Raw genomic sequence first — 25,128 nt, forward strand, 5'->3', positions numbered from 1 at the left:
TGTCTGTGGAGATGTGGAGAACATACGTGGCATTAAACCGATCATAGATCAGTTTGAAAAAAAAAATTCTGGGTAAGGTACCCAGACATCAGTATTAACTCAAGAAATCCAGAAATATAAAGTCGTTATGTGTAATAAAGTGGAATGATACAGGAAAATAGTATTGAACACGCTAAGAAAAAGTAGGTCTCCAAGACAAGGTAAGGCAAGGTAAGGCAAGGAACCAGCTGAAATCCGTAAGTAATTATACCCCCTATCTGTGCAAATTAATATCAGCTGGGTTAGTAAATTGATGGTCCATAAAACTGCTTTTCATTACCAAGGTATCACACAAGAAACATCTCATGATGGGTAAAAGCAAAGAGCTCTCCCAAGACCTTCACAACCTTATTGTTGCAAAACATATCAATGGAATCGGATACAGACGTATTTCAGAACTTTTGAATCCTCCAGTAAGCACCATTGAGGACATTATCCACAAGTGGAAGCAACATCACTCCGTCATCAACCGGCCATGCACAGGAGCTCCTCACAAGATTTCTGACCAGGGAGTCAGAAGAATAGTCAGAAGAGTAGCCCACAAGCCAAGGACCACTCAGAAAGAGCTCCAGAAACACTTGGAGGCAGCAGGTGCCATCGGCACAGAGAAAACAATAGGCAGGCACTGATCACGCTCACCCCGCAAGACTCCATTACTAAAGAAAAGGCATATCGAAGCTCGTTTAAAGTTTGCTACAACTCATTTGGACAAGCCTATGAAATACTGGGAGAGTGTAGTCTGGTCAGACGAGAGCAAAATTGAACTTTTTGGCTGTCATACTGCACACCATCATCACACGGTACTGGCAGACTTCACATAATTGAAGGAACGATGAATGGAGCCCTTTAGTGGAAGATTCTTGAGAAGAATCTGATGCCATCTACCAGGAGGATGAAGATGAGACGTGGGTGGAGCTTCCAGCAGGACAACGATCCAAAGCATACAGCAGAGTAAACTCTCAATTGGTTTCAGAGAAAAAAAATCAAGGTGTTAGAACGACCCAGTCAGTTACCTGACTCAAATCCAATTGAACAAGATTTAAAAGACAATATGTTTAGAAGAACAGACCAAAATCACACCTGAATACTGCGGCTGATTAATTTCTTCATACAGGAAGCGTCTTCAAGCTGTCATTACAAAGGCTTCTCCACAGAGTATTAAATACATTTTAGTTAGTGTGTTCAATACTATTTTCCCGTGTCATTCTGCTTTATAACACAGAACTGTATTTATGGACTTTAATGTTGTGAATTCTTTATATTTCCCGATTTCTTGAGTTAATACTGATGTCTGGTGACAATTTCATGTGAATAGCCTCATTGCAAGTATATTTACTGGGGAAAAAAAGTTGGTGCGTCCAATATTTATTTTCCCCATTGTAGATAGATAATTTTATTTGATCTCAAAGAGGAAATTTATTTCCATAATGGGTGTGTAGAAAACATAAGCACAACAACACCATACATATTACCCATCAAAACAATCACAGACAGAGGGGAGAAGGGGGGGGGGGGGGGGGGGGCAAATCAGGATCATACAATGAATGCCAGAGCACAAGATGGTATCACAATGGCTGATGGCACATTTTGATATTTCTGATATATCTAAAGACACTCAGTCAACAATAAAGAGATTATGTGAAGATCAATCCAGTCTCTTGATCATATTTGCTGAATATTGAACATGGCAACACAGGATCACTTAGTACGTTTACATGGACAACAATAATCCGATATTAACCCGATTAAGACAATACTCTGATTAAGGAACTAGCATGTAAACAGAGATTATTGATTACCTTAATCCGACTAAAGTCATACTCAAAGTAAACACAAATCGAATTAAGACATGTGGCGTATTCCTGTTTTAGGTGCATTATCTACATGCGTTACAGACATGTACACACCTTAATCAAAGTATTAACGCCATGTGGGAATTTTCACCACATTGTGCGACAGGACACGTACACACACGGCAGTGCTCAACCCTTTGACGACAAACAAGAGAGCACGGCTGCGTCCGAAACCACGTACTTACCTACTATATAGTAGGAGAAATACACGTATTTCAGCTTCTATATAGTAGGCAAGTATGCATTTTCGGATGCACCCGTGGCTTCAAGCAGTCGTTATGACAAATAATTAACTGTATTTGAAGCTTACGTAAAATTAAAAATGAAACACCCAAAACTGTATACGGTACCATAACGAAGATGAACTGCATGTTGATATGTGAAATTCTGGAGGGAACGCTGGACGGCGTGGTGCGGGGACGTAATGACGTGTGACTGTAATCGATCTATGTTCTATAACATGGAAAACGGTAACATGAAAGGAGTATTCTAAAAGCAACTCATGTAAACACCTTAATCAGAATACCATCTTATTCAGAATAAGGTCAATAATTAGATTATAGCTGTCCATGTAAACAAAGTCAGTGTTTTCCTCATCTCTGTCTCCATATTTAAATACTAGAAACTATTAGAAACCTATAGTCTGAATTAAACCTAAGAATATGGCAATGCTATGAGGTGGTGCATCAGATTTATTCTTTGATATTATAAATATTTAGTCTGTTATACTAGAATCTAAGACTTTAGCACAGCACCTAATAGCATCATTCGAAATCTATTGATGAAATCTATTTGACCTCATCCTCACACGTAATTGCGCCACACATAATCTTCTCATTACTCCTCTCCACACCTCCATTTCTTTATCCAGTTCTCTATTTCTCTCCCCTCACCACCATCAATGTCTCCTCCCTCTATCTCTTTTCGTTGCAATCTTTGCTCCCTTTCCCCCTCACATTTCTCCTCCGTTGTCACAACCTTACTTCCCTCCGAAAGCCACGTTTCCTCACTTGACTTAAACACCGCAACCAACATGCTATGTTCCACTCTAACATCTTCTCTTGACAGCATATGCCCCCTAACCTCCAGACCTGCTCGCACATCACCCTCTAGTCCTTGGCTCTCAGAAGCTCTGCGTAGCAACCGGGCCAAACTAAGAGCAGCTGAAAGGAAATGACGCAAATCAAACAACCCAATTGACCTAACCAATTACCAGACACTTCTCTCTTCTTTTTCCAATAGCATCTCCATTGCTAAAGCCACATTCTACCAAGAGAAGATTCTTAGTTCTCCCAACACCCGCATTCTTTTCAAAACATTTTCCTCTCTACTCTGTCCCCCTCCTCCCCCTTCCCCTACTTCTCTCACTGCAGATGATTTTGCGACTTTCTTTACCAACAAGGTTACATCAATCAGAAACCTGTTCTCAGCCCCAGACATGCATAGACCGACTCCTCCTCCGTGTAACTCCCAACTGACTTCCTTCTTTCCCCTCTCAGAGACTGATGTCTCTAAACTCCTCCTCTCTAGCCATCCCACAACCTGTCCTCTTGACCCTATCCCTTCTCACCTTCTTCAGTCCATCTCTCCCACACTATTACCTGCACTCACACACATCTTTAACACGTTGCTCTCTACTGGCACATACCCTACCTCATTTAAGCAAGCCCGGGTTACCCCACTGCTTAAAAAACCATCACTCAACCCTGCTATAGTTGACAACTACAGATCTGTTTCCCTACTCCCTTTTCTTTCGAAAACTCTTGAAAGAGCCGTTTTTAATCAACTCTCAAATTTTCTCACATAGAACAACCTCCTGGACACCAAGCAGTCTGGCTTCAAGAGCAACCACTCCACAGAGACTGCTCTGCTTCCTGTCACTGAAGCCTTACGACTAGCAAGAGCAACCTCTAGATCATCTGTCCTCATCCTACTTGACCTCTCTGCTGCTTTTGACACTGTGAACCATCAGATCCTCCTGTCAACTCTCTCCAGCCTGTGCATCCCTGGAACGGTTCTGCGCTGGGTGGAATCCTATCTCTCTGACAGATCCTTCAAGGTATCATGGAGGGGAGGTATTTCTGAAACTCAGCAACTCACAACTGGCGTTCCACAGGGGTCAGTTCTGGGTCCACTCCTCTTTTCAATCTACACTACATCTCTAGGGCAGGTGATTGAGTCTCATGGCTTCTCATATCATTGCTATGCTGATGACACCCAGCTCTATTTGTCCTTCCAGCCTGACGATCCATCAGTCTCTGTACGCATCTCTGCTTGCTTTTCGGACATCTCGGTCTGGATGAAGGAAAACCATCTTAAACTTAACCTGGCAAAATCTGAGCTTCTCGTGATCCCAGCCTGTCCCTCATTCAACCACAACCTCACTGTACAGCTCGGCTCACTCACACTCATGCCAACCAGGATGGCCAGGAACCTTGGGGTGATTCTTGATGACGGCTTGACCTTTGCAGACCATATCTCAGCAACTGCAAAGTCCTGTAGGTTCATCCTTTACAACATCAAGAAAATCCGACCCTACATCACCGAACAGGCTACACAGATTCTAGTCCAGGCTCTTGTTATCTCTAAATTGGACTACTGCAACTCACTGCTCTCAGGCCTCCCAGCCAGCTCCATCAAACTCTTTGAGATGATTCAGAATGCTGCAGCGTGCCTCGTCTTCAACCAGTCCAAGAGAACCCATGTCCCACCCCTCTTCATCTCCCTCCACTGGCTTCCTGTAGCTGCCTGCATCAAGTTTAAGGCCTTGATGCTCACCTACAAGACCTTGTCAGGAACAGCACCCTCCTACCTCAACTCTCTCCTGAAGGCCTACGTTCCCTCTCGCAATCTGCGATCGATTAGCGACCGACGTTTAGCAGTTCCAACTCAGCGTGGCACAAAGTCCCTTTCCAGAACCTTCACACTAACTGTTCCTCAGTGATGGAATGCACTTCCAATCTCAATCCGGACCGCAGGATCTCTCACCATCTTCAAAAACCAGCTAAAGACCCACCTCTTCTATGAACACCTAACCAACTCATAATAAAAAATAATAATAATAAATTAAAAGAAGAAAAATTTATATATATATTTTAATGCACTTACACCTCTACTTTGCTTCTTCTGGAATTCAATTAATAGATCTTGTATGGTAGCAGTTCTTGTATTGTTCTCTGCTTGATATCACTTTGCTTGTATCTTTCTCATTTGTAAGTCGCTTTGGATAAAAGCGTCTGCTAAGTGAATAAATGTAAATGAATGAACTGGTATTAATGTAATTTGAGTAATAAACTCATAAAATATCCCACAGGTAAACTTTATTCAAGTTGGAAAAACATGAAGGATGATTAATATGCAAGATCTTACCTGTGAGTGTCAAAGCAAAACATCTGAAGATTTATATATGTAATATTTCACATTTTAAAACCTGTTGAGAAAACCTGTTTATGATTTGCATTATGGAGAATTTTTGTTGATTAATAAGGAAAGTGTAAATATGGTGCATTATTAAACATGAGATTTACCAAAGTGAAGAGGTAATCAAACCCAGACCCCTGGTAATGTACTCTCTCAATGCTCCAGTCACTGTATATCCATGATTGTGATAGTGATCCTGTGGTAAAAATTCTAAGACTTGCAGGTCATACAAAAATCATCTTACTTCTTAAAGGAACATATAAATTTAAAAAATTTGAATATCGTGGAAAAGTTCATTTTTTCCATAATTTAATTAAAAAGTGGAACTTTCATCTATTCTAGATTCATTACGCAAAGTGAAATGTTTTACACAAAGTTTTAATCTTGATGATTACAGCTTACAGCTCATGGAAGTCAAACAGCCAGTGTCTCAAAATATTATAATAAAGAATTTATAATACAGAAATGTCAACCTTCTGAAAAGGAAGTTTTGGCACTGTGGGCAGGTGCTAAGTCCTGCTGGAAAAGGAAATCAGCATCTCCATAATGCTCATTAGCAGATGGAAGCATGACGTGATATAAAATCTCCTGCCAGACGCTGCATCGACTCTCGACTTGAGAAAACACAGAGGACCAACAGCAGATGACATAGCACCTCAAATCATCACTGACTGTGGAACCTTCACACTGGACTTCAAGCAACTCAAGATTCTGTGCCTCTCCACTCTTCCTCCAGAGCTTGATTTCCAAATGAAATGCAAAATTTACTTTCATCTGAAAAGAGGACTTTGGACCACTGAGCAACACTCCAATTCTTTTTCTCCTCAGCCCAGGTAATGATGCTGTCTTTGGTTCAGGAGTGGCCTGACTCAAGGAATGGGACAATGTGACATTTCTGTATTATAAATTCTTTATTCTATTATTTTGAGATACTGGATTTTTTTTTTTAATCATTTCCATGAACTGTAAGCCGTAATCATCAAGATTAAAACAAAAACAAAAAAAAGGCTTGAAATATTTCATTTTATGTGTAATGAACCTAGATAGATAATAGTTAAATAGTTAGATAGATAGATATTAAAATATATTGAATTAAAAATTATGGAAACAAATCTACTTTTCCTCGATATTCTAATATTTTGGGATGCACCTGTACAATAAAAATTCATTAATTGGTCTTACTGTGTAACTGTTATCTTGGTTAGGGTTGCAGTAAATCTGAAAACTATATCAGGAACACTGGGCTCAAGGTACCATGGATTGGACACCATTCCATCAGATGATATAATAGTTATATAAAAATAGATAAAATAGATATGATATAAAAAATTAATCATGTATTAACATGCATCTTAATTTTACAAATTCACATATCAAGATCTGATGGCTTTATGTTAGAGCACTTGTGTGTTCTTAAAGAACTTGAATGAGTATAGCTCCGTCCACATTGTCCGCAGAGGTAAAGCTTCTGTCCTGTATGACCCTGCTGGTGGCCATAGAGGGCACTCTGGTCACAAAAACTTTTCCCACACTGCCCACATTGATACGGCTTCTCTCCTGTGTGAATGCGCTGGTGGGTCTGAAGATTATTCTCTTGAGTAAAACTTTTCCCACACTGTCCACAGTGATACGGCCTTACACCTGTGTGGATACGCTGGTGTTTTTGGAGAGTACATAGTTGGGTAAAACTCTTCCCACACTGTGAACAGTGATGCGGCTTCTCTCCCGTGTGAATGCGCTTGTGTGTCTGAAGATTACTCTCTTGAGTAAAACTTTTCCCACATTGTCTACAGTTATACGGCCGTACACCAGTGTGGATACGCTGGTGTTTTTGGAGAGTACATAGTTGTGTAAAACTCTTCCCACACTGTGCGCAGTTATACGGCTTCTCTCCTGTGTGAATGCGCTCATGTTGTCGGAGATGACTTGGGTAAGTAAAACTCTTCCCACAATCTGAGCAGTGGTACATCTGGAAAACACAATAAAATTATTTTAGATGCTTAAATATTTTTAGATTTTTTCCCCATGTTGTCATGGAATTGGTTTTTGAAACGTTTGCTATAATACTGTAATACGGCTTCACCACGCAATCACCCACCTTTAATGGTTACAATAGCTTTGTAATTTTATATTTGTAATGTAATTCCATTGATTACAGCCCAATTTTACTCATGCCAAAACCACTGTTACTGATCGATTTTAAAAGCCAAGATGAACAAGACATTTGACCAAATTCACACATCATTTCTCATCACTAATCACACAATGATCTACATGAACTATATCCAAGTTTATAAAATTCAGAGACTAGCCACACAAAGATGACCTTGCTCTGGGCATCAATGTTTTTTCAAGCTGAACCACTGAATGTCTTCAGACTCCGGAAAATCAACATGAAACTTTATCTTTCCAAATACAATGGATTACAGCGTTATTGTAAGCAACACACTCTGTTAAAAAAGAATCTTACTGTCATTCAGGTGTGAAGTTATAGCTCATGCCACATGTATGCTTCTTAAAATTTCAGTAAAGCTGCATCTTTGGGGACTTGTATGGTGGTCACTAGGCTTGTGTAACAATCAGTTCAAACTAAATTTCTTGTTTTTTTGTGCTTCTTTTGTGGATAACTGGATAATTGGTTAAATTGTTTAGCAAGGTCTTTCACAGGGATTTTTGTTGGTAAATGAGACCTTGTACTCATGTTCGACACACATGAATCGAAGAGGGGTTTGGCTGAATACACATTGTGATGACGTCACATGATGAATCTTGGCCAAATCTGCAGAAATTTGAAACAATTGCAAGCTCCTCTGATTACAGAGTTTGCTTGAATTTGCATTAATTTGCATGAATTGGAGGAACTTTATAATGATGTAATTATCCCTACAGGAAATTGTAATTTGGGTGGGGGTTAGGGGTGTAAGTGTATGAGGGGCCACAGAGAATTCACTTTATTAATCTGCTGGGAAGTAAAATGGACTGGAATTAATGGCACCCATTAAGCAGCACTCTTTTCTGGCTCATCATTTATGAATAGAAAAGAACTGACAATACGGACATTACCCAAAAGTGGCAGAAAGTTTACAGCACTGTGGCTCTGGAGCTCTCAGAGAACAGACTACAAACTTCTGTTCATCACAGTGAAATGTTGTTGTATCACCTCACACTGTTGTGGATTATTATTCAGAAACCTACATCTATAACACTAGAATCATTTTATAGATGTTTCTGAAACAACACTGATGCCAAACTTTTGAACAATAATGTTTATTTTTGTGAATTGCTACGAAACTATAAACAATAGTTTTGAATGTGCATGAATCTTCTGAATAAAACCATAATAAGACCCCAGTTTCACCCAAATCTACTATGGAATATTTTAATCAATCAGAGTAGAACTCACTCATGTATAACCAAAGTATAAGATGTGAGTATAAGAGTGTCAACATGTTATAATTAAACAAATGAGTTAATCCACTAAAACTTATGCTTAAAGAGTATAACCAAATGTTAATCAGTATACTGGTACCTGTTCATGCTGGGAACATATGTAATCTTTTTAGAATGTAATCTGTATTTAAAAAGAGAGCTGGCTGTACCATGCCACCATTAAAAACAATGTACGGACGGAGGACCAAGCCTTAGAGTTAATGGTGGTGCACGGCCAAGGTCTGAATAAATAACAAAAGAGGAAAAACCCCACCTGATGAGATGAGTGTTTTAGAATTGTATAAAAGCATGTATTGAGGATAAGTAAGGGAGTTGATCTGCAGATCAGCGTGGCTTTGTAGTGTGAATAATAAAGTCTATCTTTTCACATAAAGACCCTGAGACTTTTAGAGAGCTTTTTGCTGAAGAAGATTCCACGACACTATCTAACAAGTCTTACACATTTCCACCTAATGAACTTTATTTATCTAGCTAACAGTTAGCAGACTTGTATTTTGGTTTGCTAATCTGCTAATTGTTTCAGAATTTACAAGAGAAACATGCAGTGAATTCAGTTCGTTTATTAATAATCTGAAGACCACATAAAGTGTGAGTCCTGACCTGAAGTCTTCTGCTTGTTGTATATAGTGTTGTAATGGTTACTTAATTATAAATAAGTTCTCAGAGTTTAAAAACTAAAAGAGAAATCAGACACATGACTAAACTTTACCTTTGAGCCAGTAGCAGCAGGAGTCTGTGGAGATTTTCCTAAAGAGCGGCGTCTGGACTCTGATTTCATTATAAGAGGTGTAAAGAATCAGGACACTGGAAGAAAAATACAGAGATTCATGACTCCAGAATCTCCACTAACCTGTTAACCGAGCAGCTCAGGTGGTAAGTTTCAGATGAACTCACCTTTAATGATGTTACGCAGAGTATCAGAGATCCGAAGCGCGTGCGGAGAAGGAAGCGCTCTTTCACATCAACTTCCGCAAACAAGCGTGCGTTGGTTTCCTGTAATTACGTCATCGATGACGACTTAAGCGTTCGATTCAGCCTCTTCTATATTATGGTGCTTCTCAACCAGTTCCCTAGTTCAGTAGTTCAGGACACTGATCAGGGAGTCGGCCATTTTAAGGTCTGTCTCAATCGCAAAATTAACCCAGTGCACTGGAACATTCGCTCCCTAAAAAATCCCACAATACACCGCAAAAACCAGGGAGCATCGATGTTCACTATGTTCCCTTACAGGAAATGACGTCATGTTTGCTGAAGCATCTCAGCTCGAAAAAAGAAAAAAAAAACCGGGAGACGAGTTCTCAACCAACTTTCGGCTACAAATGTATTTTACGCACTTTAAAAAAAATATATAATAATAATAATATATATATATATTATTATTTATAATTTATAATTATTATATATTACTGTAATTCAAGAAAAACACTAAGTTAACAAATGTCTTTAGGAAACAGAGCACATGAACAGTATAACAAAAAATAAGTGATAAAAATTAAAAAGTAAACTTATTTATTTATTTACAGCATTTGTCAGACGCCTTTATCCAGATTGACACACAATAATCTCTGAGCAGATGAAAGTTAAGGGCCTTGCTCAACGGTCCAGCAGTGGCAGCTTTGCGGTGCTGGGATTTGAACTCATGACCTTCCAATCAGAAGTCCAATGGTCTTAACCATTTCCCTCAGAATGGTCTTTACCACTTCCCTAAAAAATGATAATGAATCTTTTATTAGTCACATATACATTAGAGCCAGTGAAATTCTTCTTTCACATATCCCAGAATGTTAGGAAGCTGGTGTCAGAGCGCAGGGCCAGCCATGATACAGTGCGCTGGGAGGACAGAGGGTTAAGGGCATTGTTCAAGCGTCCAGCAGTGGCAGCTTGGCAGTGCTGGCCTGACCTTCCAGTCAGTAACCCAGAGCCTTAACCATCAAGCCAAGATGCTCAGTGCCTTGACTCTTAGAGTCTTTGGAGTGAAGTTATCTCCTGTTGATGCAGGCAAAAGAGAGAAATAGAAGAAACATCATCTTTCATCAGTGATTACTGACTAATGATTATATGTTATGAACACGATAAACGACATATCTATAGGATGACTGCTAGATTGATCACTTACACAATCAGATGACAATCAACACTGAAATAATACAGAGAGGAGAATATATAGCCTACAATAACATGTACAAATGAATTAATATGAAATAAGAAGCCATAATAAAATAAGAACTAACAAATAAGAATTTTCATTCTTGAAGTAATTCATTATAATTTTACCTGAATTAAAAAAAATTCCCTGGTGTATATACTGGCGTAAATGCTGTATATACGGGAGAGAGAGAGAGAGAGGGGGGGGGGGGGGGGGGGGGTGCGGAGGCGGAGCGCAAAGGGGCGGGGAGAGAGCGCGCGCGAGAGAGAGCCTTTGGAAAATGCTCGACTTCAATTGACGTCACACACATTTAACGGTATTGATTTAACTGAGGAGTACAATAAACCATAACTGGCAGAAAAAAAGAAGGAAAACATTGTTGGTGTAAATACTAGATTGGGTAAATCTAGTGGAAAAGGCAGTCAGTTATATGAGAATTGAATGGGTTTAATATGAAAGCGGAAGTTTTTGAGGAAAACGAACACTTCCCTCAGATTGTCCTGTTAGCCATAACCTATCATTCGATTTTATTAGTCACTTTCTTCATATATTTAGCTATATTTATGATATTGGTGACTGAAAATGTGTAAAGTAGAAAGTATTTACCTCAGGAAAACTCACAGCTGTGTGGAGATCCTCTCAGCAGGGACGACCGTTAGGCGCGCGCTGGACACAAACCTCAATCTATATGCCCTCTGCCAGGCTGTAGCGCGAGCTGTGCACGCGAGCAACGATTTACATTTTGTGAGGTGTAAACAAAGTTTATATACTTTATTAAGAATAAAAAAAAAAATTTAAAAATACATCTATATCACCACACTTGTGCTGTTATTACCCTAGCATAAAAAATTATATATAACAATATGCATACAGCCCTATGAGTAATACAAGTTGTGTACATAATGAACAGAAGTGCAGTCATCCAGTGAATTATAAGTCAATGATTACAACTTATGTGTATAGTGGTTGGTATATAAACCCATCCATATACTGACTGCAGAGATGCAGTCCGCAGTAGCATATATACACTTCAAGAAATCTGTCTTCTTCATTTACACTAGCACTACTGCTTTTGCATTAACAGCAAATTCACATATACAGTAAGTTACTGTAAACTACATAAAAATACCCATAATGCAGTGCATATTACAGTAGTTAACCGTAAATAATATATATGGTATTTTACTGGGCTTTTTTTGCAGTAAGTAACTGTAAAATTACAGCAAAGTCTAACAGTGCAGATGAGGACGGGTTCCCTTTTGAATCTGGTTCCTCCGAAGGTTTCTTATTCAGATTGTCTCAGGGTGTTTTTCCTTGCCTCTGGCTGCTCATTAGGAATACATTTATCAATTTAACATTTAGATCTGGAAGTATATATTTGTATAAAGCTGCTTTGTGACAATGTCCATTGTTAATTAAATGGACTGAATTACACATAAAAGTAAATTGAATTGAATTGCAGTATCCCCTGGATACAAATGTAAGTAGCTTGTTATCTTTGTTGTAGCTCTCAAATAATTACTTACATTACCATTGTAAATTTTATTTTACATTCTATATACTGTTTGTTTGAATCTAACAACTTGTAAGTGTCTAATGTTTTTTTTGTTTGATGTTTAATCAACAAGCTTGCCTACGATCTTGCTGGACATACTATGGCAGAAATGCATTTGATTAAGCTAACAAATTTATATGGCATACAATCCAAGAAGAAAAGTTTCAAAAATGTATCTTTTGAGTTTCCTAGGGTTTCTGCAACTGTGAAGGAACCTTAAAGGTTCCTTTTGGAAAAGGTACTAATTGGAACCCTCTCTTGAATGTGCATTGACGACCCATTAGAGTTCCTTATTGAACCTGTTTTTAGACTTCCTTACCATATTATTATTATTATCATCATCATCATCATCATCATCATCATCATCATCATCAACAATTACTCATTAATCCCATTTCACAACAAAGACACAACACCATGGTTGTCAATAAAATGTTTAATACATAAAAAACTTGAGCACAATACACCAATGAACAAATAGAGACTGACTTAAAACAAAGGAATATTGTCTTTCATGAAAAAACAATCAATTTCTTTCAACATGTAACAGAATGTAACTGAATATTTATAACATTTAGCAAATAAGAATGTTTAGAACAAGATAGTTCCTTCCACAAAAAAAGTATCGGAACAGCAAGGCCAATTCTGTTGTTTTCACTATACACTACATACATTTGGGTTTGACATGAAAAGATTTTCAGAATTTCAACTTTTATCTCCTCATATTTAAATTTATGATGTGTTAAACAACTTAGAATATGGTACCTTTTAATTGAACCCACCAATTTTTTTTCCAAGTGATCAAAAATACTGGAACATGTGACTGCTAGGTGTTTCTTGCTGCCCAGCTATACCCTGTAAAATTGAATGTTTAAAGAATTATTAGTCGCAAATGATTTTAGTGAAAATCGATGAGAGACAATTATTAGCAAGTCAGCCATTGGAACATCCAAGTGATTATCCTGAGAGCAGGTTGTGTGTGTGTGTGTGTGTGTGTGCAGGTATGTGTTTGTTTATATATATATATATATATATATATATATATATATATATATATATATATATATATATATATATATATATATATATATATAAATAAATATATAAAACACATACCTACACACACACACACACACCTCCATTTCCACTATAAATATATCTTGATAACATTCTAATCTTTAATTAGTTTAATTAAATAATCAATAATGTGGTAGGCATAAGGTACATTGCATCATGAAATACAATAAAATGACAATTGAGTCGTTTATTACCTTATATACCTGCTGTATATTACATACACACATTTTCAACACGATTTTACTATAAAATAAGGCACAAAATGTTAAGTAATTATACATTGCTTCAATACTGTAAAAATTCATATTGAAATATTACTAACCATATAAATTCTTGCTGTAACTTTCATAATTAGCAAACAATCCCCTGCCAAAAACTTGAGAGTCGCTACATGAAAGCAGACAAATGGCCTTCAAAAGCCTGCTACTCCCGGCAGTGCACGGATAATCCAGAAGGCAGAAGACATGTCAGAATCCATACAACACGTGTTTTCAGCAAAGTGCTGATCATGTTGACAACACAGAGGTCTCAGAACTCATGTAGCAAATATGATACAATTGGTGCTACAGTAAAGTGATGGAAAGGACAAAGTGTGTAGAAAGAAAGGACCTGCTCATAAACCAAAACATAGAAGCTCATCAGTCAAGCATGGTGGAGGAAGTCTCATGGCTTGGAGTTGCATGGCTGCTTCTGGAATGGGCTCACTAATCTTTATTGATGATGTAACTCATATGATAACAGCAGAATGAATTCAGAAGTTTATAAAAACAAACAATCTGATCCACTATAATTGGGACTTCATCATGCAGGAAGACAATGATTCAAAACACACTACCAACTCAACAAAGGACTTCAGGAGGGAAAAAATGGAAGATTTTAGAATGGCCAGATCAATCACCAGACCTTAAACCAGTCGAGGAGCATTTCACCTCCTGACGAGGGAAACTGAAGGGCGAAACCCCCAGAAACATACAACAACTGAAAAAGGCTGCAGTAAAAGCCAAGAAAAGCATGACAAAAGAAGAATTCAACAGTTTGGTGATGTCAGTGCGTCACCAACTTGACGCAGTTATTGCAAGCAAGGGACATGCAACCAAATATTAAGCATTTTTAATTTAAGACCATCTGTACCTATACTTTTGCTCATCTAAGTATTGGATGGTTTGCCACCAAAGTTGCCATATATTAAGTTGTTTAACATATCTAGATGTGAATTTCAAGAAATTAAATGCATATCCATTCAGTTAAACAAAACATTTGCCTTTTTAACCACTGTGGGTGACATTTTGGTTTTGGCCTTATGAAACTAAATACGTTTCAGTGGAAGTCAGGGTGTTTCCTATCTTGGTGTATTCAATGCTTGGAAAACATAAAATCATGAATTCTGCTAAACCCAGAGAGTAAGCAATAACAGTCCCATTCAACAGAATACTACAGTCCATGACAAATGATATAATATAGTTTTATGCCAGAAAGTCTCTTTACCTGCCTTTAAAAAATAAAAATGAACAGCATGTATGTAAATTTGAGAAATTCACGTATCAAGAGCTGATGGCTTTATGTTAGAGCACTTGTGTCTCCTTAATGACCTTGAATGAGTATAGCTTTGTCCACAGTGTCCGCAGATGTACGGCTTATGTCCTGTATGACTCCGCTGATGGCTGTAGACGGCACTCTGGTGACAAAAACCTTTTCCACACTGTGAGCAGTGATACAGCTTCTCTCGCATGTGAATGCGCTTGTGTTGTTTGAGTCTACTCTCTTGACTAAAACTCTTCCCACACTGTGAGCAGTGATACGGCTTCTCTCCTGTGTGAATGCGCTGGTGTATTTGGAGATGACTCTGGCAAGTAAAACTCTTCCCACACTGTGAGCAGTGATACGGCTTCTCTCCTGTGTGAATGCGCTCGTGTTGTTGGAGAGTATGCTGACGAGCAAAACTCTTCCCACACTGGGAACAGTGATACGGCTTCTCTCCTGTGTGAATGCGCTCGTGTATTTGGAGATGACTGATAAGTAAAACCCTTCCCACACTGTGAGTACACATATGGCTTCTCTCCTGTGTGGATTCGCTCATGATCTTTTAGATGACAACTTTTAGTAAAACTCTCCCCACAATCTGAGCAGTGGTACATCTGGAAAACAACATTATTATGATTACATAATTTCAGATTTTGTGTTTCTGAATTGTAATTGGAAACGTCTCCTACAATACTGTAATATGGCTTCACAACCAAATCACTCACCTTTAACGGCTGTAAAATCTTTGTAATTTCAGATTTGTAATGTAATACCACTGACTGGTATGTAATACCACTTGCAGTCCCATTTTACTCATGCCAAAACCACTAACTGATCATTTTTGAGAGCCAAGATGAATGAGAGTTGACCAAACTTGCACATCATTTCTCAGCACTAATCTGAGTTTTGATTAGCTAAAAATGCTTGAATTTACAGAGGCTTTTTTCAAAATTTCCAATGCAACCTGGATAATTGGTGAAATTTTTTAGCACAGTCTTTGGCAGGGATGTTTGTAGGTAAATGAGACCTTTTAGCTGTACTCATGTTCAGCACACATGAATCGAAGAGGGGTTTGGCTGAATGCACATTGTGATGATGTCACATGATGGATCTTGGCCAAATCTGCAGAAAATCTGCTGTAATTTTAAACAATTGCAAGCTGCCCTGAATATTGCAGTTTGCTTGATTTTGTGTTGATTTGCATTAATTGGAGGAACTGTGTAATGATGTAATCACCCCTACATGATACTGTAATTTAGGGTTAGGGCTGTAAGTGTTTGTGTGCGTGTGGACTGGGGGTGGGTGGGAGTGGGTTACAGAGAATTCGCTTTTTTAATCTGCTGGCTCACACATTATTCTTTTGTTCTTGTCTGTGGAAGTAAAATGGACTGGAAAAAATGGCACCCATTAAGCAGCACTCTTTTCTGGCTCATCTTTATGAAGAGAAAAGACCTGAACAAAAGGATATTACCCAAAAGTGGCAGAACTGTGGCTCTGGAGTTCTCAGAGAACAGACTACAAACTTCTGTTCATCACAGTGAAATGTTGTCGTATCACCTCACACTGTCGTGGATTATTATTCAGAAACCTACATCTATAACACTAGAATCGTTTTACAATCATTTTTGTAGATGTTTCTGAAACAAAACACTGAGGCCAGACTTTTGAACAATATTGTACATTTTTGTGAATTGCTACAAAACTATAAACAATAGATTTGAATGTGCATAAATCTTCTGTTCCACCCCCCAAAAAACAAAGTCTTCTGAATAAAACCATAATAAGACCCTATTTTCGCTCACATACACTATGGAATATTTTAATCAATCAGAGTAGAACTCACTCATGTATAACCAAAGTATAAGGTGTGAAAGAGTATCAACAAGTTATATTCAAAGAAATGAGTTAATCCACTAAAACTTATGCTTAAAGAGTATAACCAAATGTTAATCAGTATACTGGTACCTGTTCATGCTGGGAACGTATGTAATCTTTTTAGAATGCAATCTTTATTTAAAAAGAGAGCTGGCTGTACCACGCCACCATTAGAAACAATGTAAGGACGGAGGACCAAGTCTTAGAGTTAATGGTGGTGCACGGCCATGGTCTGAATAAATAACAAAAGAGGAAAAACCCCACTTGATGAGATGAGTGTTTTAGAATTGTATAAAAGCATGTTGTGGTGTAATTGTTTGCACTTGCTATGTAGACCTGGGGAGCGGGGGACGCTTGAGAGGTAACACAGCAAAATAAAAGGGATGTGCATTGTTGCATGTGAGCTTACATTGCTGTTATTAAAAAGCACACGGTTGAAATGATACGCTATCTCTATTATTCCACGGTACCAGAAACGGTAATGCGACATGGTGTCAGAAGTGGGATAGCGTATCCAGGACAAAGCACCGTGTAGAAGTTTGGTCGAAGGAAAAGTAAACTAGCGGGTGCTAGTTAGCAACAGAAAAGGCAGCTAATGGAGGGAGCAGGTGAGCTGGCAGCCGTGTGGAGAGGACCCGTCCCTGGGCCGACTGCTACATCCCCAGGCATCCAGCCACCAGAGCCTTTTGACTTCACCAAACCCCACAAATGGGAAAAATGGATTAGGAGGTTCGAGTGCTTTTGGCAAGCCAGCAATCTCCGTACAACCACGGATGGAAACTAGGTTAACACCCTCGTGTGCTGTATGGGGGATGAAGCGGATGATGTACTTAAAGAACTGAACTTATCCGATGACCAGAAACAGCAATATGCCACGGTAAGAGACGGAGTTCACAGCATCTTCGTCGTTAAGAAAAACGTGATATATGAAAGAGAACGTTTTAATATAAGAAAGCAAGAAGAAAATGAAACTGTCGACTCTTTTGTGATTGCTTTAGAGATGGCAAGACAGACTGAAGCAGTTAAACAACAGCAGACCAGCCTGTGTGGTGATATGTTGGGCAAAAGAGAAATGTACTTTGTTGATAGAGAAATGAGCAAAGGTAAACAGTTCCAGAAAAACAAGAAATACCCACAGAGGGACAAACCAAGCCAAGGGCACGCAGAGAATAACAGACAATCTAAATGCTTCAAATGTGGATAAAAAGCCCCTCTCATGCAAAAACACAGTGTCCGGCAAATGAAGTCATGTGTCACGCATGTGGAAAAAAGGACTACAAACATGTATGTATGTCATCAAAGACAGTGCATGAGATACAAGAAGAAGATGACAGCATTTTTCTTGGTACAGTAACCGCCCATGGAGACCCATACACAGTGGATTTAAAGCTGAAGGACAGAAAGGTCACATTTAAAATGGACACTGGTGCAGATGTGACTGTTATACCAGAGCCTGTGTTCAACACAGTGGATCAAAGCGAGAAGCCAATGCTTGAGAGAGCAAAGAAACCTATACTGGGACCAGGACGTACCCCATTATACGTGCTGGGGTTCACAAAGGTGATGCTATAAAAAAGAGACAAACAGATAAAAGAGGAGATCTGTGTGATCAGAGTTTACATTCATCATTACTCAGCCAACCTGCTAGTACAGAACTAGGGCTCGTAGCTCAAGTGAACAGCATTGACATCGAGACAATGAAAAAAAGATATCCAAAGGTTTGCAGAGGTCTTGGTCTAATACAGCAGCCATACACCATCAAACTGAAACTTGATGCGGTACCTTTTTTTCTCAAGACTCCATGACGGGTGCCCCTTTTGTTAATGCACAAAGTTAAAAGGGAACTGGAGAGGATTGGGGTCATCAACAGAGTGGAGGAACCTACTGATTGGTGCTCAGGTGGTGCCTAAAAAGACAGCCGACCCTCGCATCTGTGTCGAGGTCACCAAGCTCAATGATGCAGTATGTCGAGAAAAATACATACTCTCTTCCGTGGAACAACTGCTGGGCTCACTGGGTGGGGTTCATATCTTCAGCAAGCTTGACTGCAACATGGATTTCTGGCAAATCCCACTGGCAAAGGAGTGTGCTAAGCTCACAACGTTTATCATGCCATTTGGACGTTTCCACTTCAACTGGTTGCCCTTTGGGATAGCTTCTGGACCTGAACACTTTCAAAACAGGACTGCTACGGAGGTTACTGAGGGCCTGGAGGGTTTTGTCTGCCACATGGACTATGTTTTGATCTGGGGGTGCTCACAGGAAGAGCATGACTGCCGTTTGCATGCAGTCCTCACAAAGATTGAAAAAGCAGGCATAACCCTCAATGTGGAGAAATGTGAGCTGTCACGAAAAGAGGTCAAATTCCTAGGCCACATTATCTCAGAAACTGGAGTCAAATCGGATCCAGTGAAAACAGCAGCTGTCAGAGAAATGGCAGTGCCTACCAACATAAGTGAGCTACGTAGCTTCCTGGGAATGGTGAACCAGCTAGGAAAGTTTATACCGCTGCTCGTAGAGAAAGAAAACCTTTGAGAGATCTGCTTTCCAAAAAGAACCACTGGTACTGGGGAGCTGACCAAGATAACGCTTTCAACAGCCTGAAGGAGGAGCTTTCACACACACCTGTGCTAGCCCTGTATGATGCAAAGACATTAAAGTGTCAGCAGACGCATGTTCTGCAAAAATGGAGTGGAGACTGGAGACACATCGTCTACGCTTCACGCTATCTCTCACCTGTGGAACAGAGATATGCCCAGGTGGAGAAGGAGGCTCTGGGACTCACATGGGCCTGTGAATAATTCAGAGATTTTCTTATAGGCTGACATTTCGAACTGGAGACAGATCATAAACCACTGCGAAGTCTCCTAGGTGCGCAAGCTTTAGACACCTTACCTGCACGTATTCAGCGTTTCAGGATGAGACTCATGAGATACTCTTACACCATCTCACATGTGCCTGGATAGAACCTGTGGACAGCAGACACATTGTCCAGAGCACCGCTACAGGCCGACACGTCACACAGAGACAAAGAGCTCATGGAGAGCACAAATATCTTTGTGGATAGCATCATGGAAAACATGCCGATGAGCGCTTCCTACATGGACAATCTAAGGGAGCATCTTAAAGCAGACAGCGTGTGCTCCAGGGTCATGCACATGTGTCAGGATGGGTGGCCAGAGTTCAGCTCATGTGAGGACACCTTAAAGCTGTACTGGGCAGAGCAAGCCTTCCTCACAGTGCAAGACGGGCTTTTGTTAAAAGAGACAAGGCTGGTCATCCCAGCAGCCCTAAGAAATGACATCCTCAGCAAGCTGCATGAGGGGTATCAAGGTGTGGTAAAATGTAGAGCTCGTGCAGAGCAGAGGGTGTGGTGGTCGGGTTTGAGCCAGCAACTGAACGAACTTGTTTTGAACTGTAGAACATGCATTAAAGAAGGTACTAACCACACAGAGCCACTGATTCAAACAGAACTCCCAGAGAGACCCTGGCAAAAACTAGGGGCGGATCTGTTCACACTAAAACGGAAAACCTATCTGCTGGTAGTGGACTATTACTCAAGGTATGTCGAGATAGCAAACCTCAGCATTACAAAAGCTACCGACATTTTGGCCCATCTAAAATCTATGTATGCACACCATGGGGTTCCTGAGATCCTAATGACTGATGATGGGCCACAGTTCTCAGGGAGTCACATGTCAGCCTTCGCTGCATCATACGGATTCAAACACATGACCAGCAGTCCACGATACCCCCAAAGCAATGGAGAGGCGGAGCGGGCAGTGCAAACTGTAAAAAACCTTCTCAAAAAGGCTGCAGATCCGTATCTGGCCTTGTTGGCATATCGTGTCACCACACTTCACAATGGTTTCAGTCCAGCTCAACTGCTAATGGGATGCCAGCTCCGTTCTACAGTACCAACTCTCCCATCTCTACTGAACCCATCACTCCCTGACGGCGCAGCAGTCATTTCAAAGGAAAAAGAGCGAAGGAGTGCAGACTTAAAATGCTTCAGCAGGCATCAACGAGCACATGAGCTCAGTAACATCTCAGCAGGAGAACAAGTGTGGGTGACTGATGCTAAAGCAACAGGGATTGTGGTGGGGGAACACTCAACACCCCGGTCATACCTGGTGGATGTGCCGCATGGGACTGTTCGGAGGAACCGTCACCACCTTATGCCCATGGACAAACCCGTGAGCGCACAGGACACTCAGATGCCTACACCGACACACACAGCTGTGTCTTCCAACACCTGGACCTGGTCCAGCTTCCTCTACAGTCAGAACCAGATCTGGCCGTGAAGTGGTGAAACCACGTCGATTAGACTTGTAGAAAAAAGCTGAAAGATTCAGTTTGGAGAAAATGGACATTTTCAAAAAAAAATATACTGATGATTATGTGGAAATGCCATAAGTTGTTACAACCTGGGGAGATAGAGTGGACAGAGCCAAGAGATGAGGACAGATGTTGGGGCCAAGAGCCCCCCAACCAATCCAGGAGAATTACAGGATGCAACCACAATGGCAGCCACAGACCCCTGTGCCCCCAGGAGGCCCTATGTACAGCCCCTATGGGGGCTCTAATCAAAGCTGAAGAGGCCTAGAGATGCCCGGGGGGAGCTGATGCAGTATGTCACCACATACTGTGTGGAGACCTTGGCTGCAGTACTTGAGACCCAACTGCAGAGAGGCTGAGACACCCCTACACTGAACTATTAAATATGACAAAGGAGGACGAGATCAAGAGTATGCCAAACTGTGGGAAGAAATGGAACAAAGTCAAATAATGGACATCAAGACAATGGACATAACAAGCGGGCCACAGGGGGTGGCCGCTATAATCAAGCTCCCCGACAGAATGTTGAATTGGTATCAGGAAGAAGAGGCAGCTCACCACGTCACTCTCATGGTTGCGGAAGGTTTTGAACCAAAAGATTTAGGGCCAATGGTAAAAAGAGCCAGTGAGGTTAGGGAATGGAAACCGACTGAAAATTCATGCATGCATAGATCCATAGATGGGCAATACATACGCATCTCTGTGGTAGTAGTCGACCCCACGGTGGAAATTAGTGTTAGTATATATTTAGAGCTAGGTGTATAACACAGCATGTGGGCATATTTTGTTTTTTTCTGACATTCCTTTCACTCCACTTCTCAGGTCATCATACATCTCCCAGACACATGGAGACCTCCTGCAGTAGGCCATATAATGTCCAAGAGCATCCTGGGTTAAGCCTCCTCTGAAACCAATGACTGCCCTTAAAGTAAATCTCTCTCCTTGGAGAATCAGATTGGAGGGAAATTCACACAGAGAAAATTCTGTGGAGGTGCTTCCCAGGTCAGTGTCAATCCACAGAAGTTCTCCCAGACTGTAACTGTGAGAAACTTTCCCTGCACAGAGCACTTTTCCTGAGGTAGAGTCTGTCTTGAATGCAGAGGGACACTGTGATGGACTTTGGATTGGCCTGAGGCAGGGGGAGTCTCATTCCTTGCCAGAACACCCTGATATAAGAAGATATGGCCAGACATGCCATTTGGTCTCTGTAGTTTCCTCACCACTGAGCCAGTTGCATCAAAACTCACAGTGGGGTTAGCAGACTTATCTGATAATGACTTCTACATAAACATTTGTGTTTGACTCCAGTAGTGACAGAAGAACTTGTCCAGTCCAATGTCTTCAATGCTACCACTGTGAGGTGCACTATATTTTAACATCTGCAGTGACAAAATAGGATCCTTGTCACCTAATTCTAACTCTCTTGCTTTGATTTGTGCAGGGTGACCAAATTAGGAAGACGGCTTGGCTCATGATCTCCAAAATCCATCAGCTTTGTTGCCTCTGATGCCCTCCATACATGGGGTTCCATTCTACCCTCACACAGTTCTTTGGCTATCTGCACACGCAAGTTACCAGACATCGGACGCTTTGAACATCCAGTGTGCAGGGTGTCATCATTGTTTTTAATTAAACAATTGAGCAACATTGGGCTGTTCATTTCAGGCTCTCTGTCACATTTTATGTGAATGTGGCCATGACATTCCTTACAATTGCCTCTGATTTCTATGAATTTCTCTGTTACTGATGGATAGACCTTGGCTCTTTTAAAGACAAATGTGCAGGGGTTTTCACTTCCTCCCAAATGTGATGATTTCTCACATGTGTCCAGATGCCAGGCTTCAAAATTGTGTATTTCTTTTTTTGTGTTTTAGAGAACTTGTTTTTATATTGAACTGTTTCGGACATGAATTCAATCCATTTCTGAAATGGAACTTGAAGATCAAAAGTCCAGTAATCTTTTGGTCTGGGGGAAAGGCACCCTGGCTCAAAATCAGTGTCATCACTACTGCCACTTGTTTGATCACTTTCATAAATAAACCCTAAAGCAGTCCAGATGTTGTGTCTGTTTAATTTAACAAAATTATATAGAGCCTATGTAGTGATCTTGTTTTCTAGCTGCTCACTAAGCTCTGTCCAGATGCTCTGATTAGGAGTAGCTATGTTGCCATTTTGGACTATGGCCTCTTTTGATGAACAGTGGACTGTGAAAATCGAATCCCTGTCGACTGCTGGTTTCTTGGGCATCTGGCATAAGCAAAACATAATTACCGACTGAATAATAATCCTGACTCAAAAAATGTCATGTACAGTATAAACATGTTTTCATGTATTACTGTATTTGCCAGAATACAAGGAAAATATAATCTAGTAATAATATATAAGGATAGTATATCTTATATTACAACCAATATGGTAATGTTGCCCCCTAGATGCACAATGTATTCAAAAAACTAACATGGGTACCATGTGCAGCTGTAATTAGCATTTCATTGCTCCATTAGCCATATTAGTATTAGCAATGAGTTTTCTGTTCAATAAACATTGACAATCTTAGCGCTCTTGAATGTTGTACCATTATGATTGAAGTTAGTTAATAATATTGTAACTGACAGTATTAAAAAATTGTACTTACACTGGCCAGAATTTTGATTTAGTAACTATAGCGACTTTTCCTATACTAACAAGACTAATTTCCACAAGAGCATCTTGAACAGAAGTGTCACTGACACCTAGTGGTGGCAGTGAAGTGTAGCAGATGATTCTCCTTGTAAATAAATGAAAAGTTCAATCATGAGAGACCAGTGAATGAAGTAAAGAGAATTGTATATTGAACAAATGATGATATGATTTGTCTTGAAAAAGTCTTCGGCAGTTCGACTCTAAAAGTGTGCTCACACTGAGGAGATTTGCGCCTATAATTCAATGTCTAATATTGAATTAGACATTCATTAGGCTGGGGGACTTCACGCAGATGACTTTATCACAGTTGTAAACCTGGGGAGCGGGGGACGCTTGAAAGGTACCACAGGAAGTCATAGCGATGTGCATACGTTGCTGTTATTAAAAAGCACACGGCTGAAATGAAATGATCTCTATTATTCCACATTCTCAGAAACGATAACGCGACACATGTATCGAGAAGTAAGGGAGTTGATCTGCAGACCAGCTCAGCTTTGTTGTGTGAATAATAAAGTATATCTCCTAAAGAGCGGCGTCTGGACTCTGATTTCATTATAAGAGGTGTAAAGAATCAGGACACTGGAAGAAAAATACAGAGATTCATGACTCCAGAATCTCCACTAACCTGTTAACCGAGCAGCTCAGGTGGTAAGTTTCAGATGAACTCACCTTTACTGATGTTACGCAGAGTATCAGAGATCCGAAGCGCGTGCGGAGAAGGACGCTCACTTTCATGTGAAGATCTGCGTCCAAGCATGATGTTGATGTTGTTGTTGTTGTTGTTATTCTCCTCCGCCTTCTTTTCTTCTTGTTCTTATTCTTCTTCTTCTGAGGTTTATTGGCGGTTGGTAAACCAGTGTTGGTGAATTACTGCCACCTACTGAACAGGAGTGTGGAGCACTGGAGGTTAAAGGAGCTTAAAAATGTTATATTTTAAGTTTAAGGGGCGCACGGTGGCTTAGTGGTTAGCACGTTCGCCGAGCACCTCCAGGGTCCGCCGGGGCCATGTGTGTGCGTGCTTGCATGTTCTCCCCGTGCTGCTTCCCCAGGTACCCTGGTTTCCTCTCACAGTCCAAAGACACGCATAGTAGGCTGATTGGTGTGTTTAAAGTGTCTGTAATGTCTGTAGTTTATGAATGTGAGTGTGTATGGGATTGTGCCCTGCGATGGAC

The 25,128-nt window shown here is 40.3% G+C and overlaps 1 pseudogene; it reads right to left on the reverse strand.

Moving 5' to 3' along the window:
* Window positions 1-3,035: 3,035 nt before the first annotated feature.
* Window positions 3,036-24,773, reverse strand: LOC124628730 (zinc finger protein 135-like; annotated as a pseudogene).
* Between the last annotated feature and the right edge of the window lie 355 nt (window positions 24,774-25,128).

This window comes from Ictalurus punctatus, chromosome 12 (assembly GCF_001660625.3).
Source record: "Ictalurus punctatus breed USDA103 chromosome 12, Coco_2.0, whole genome shotgun sequence".
NCBI lineage: Eukaryota > Metazoa > Chordata > Actinopteri > Siluriformes > Ictaluridae > Ictalurus > Ictalurus punctatus.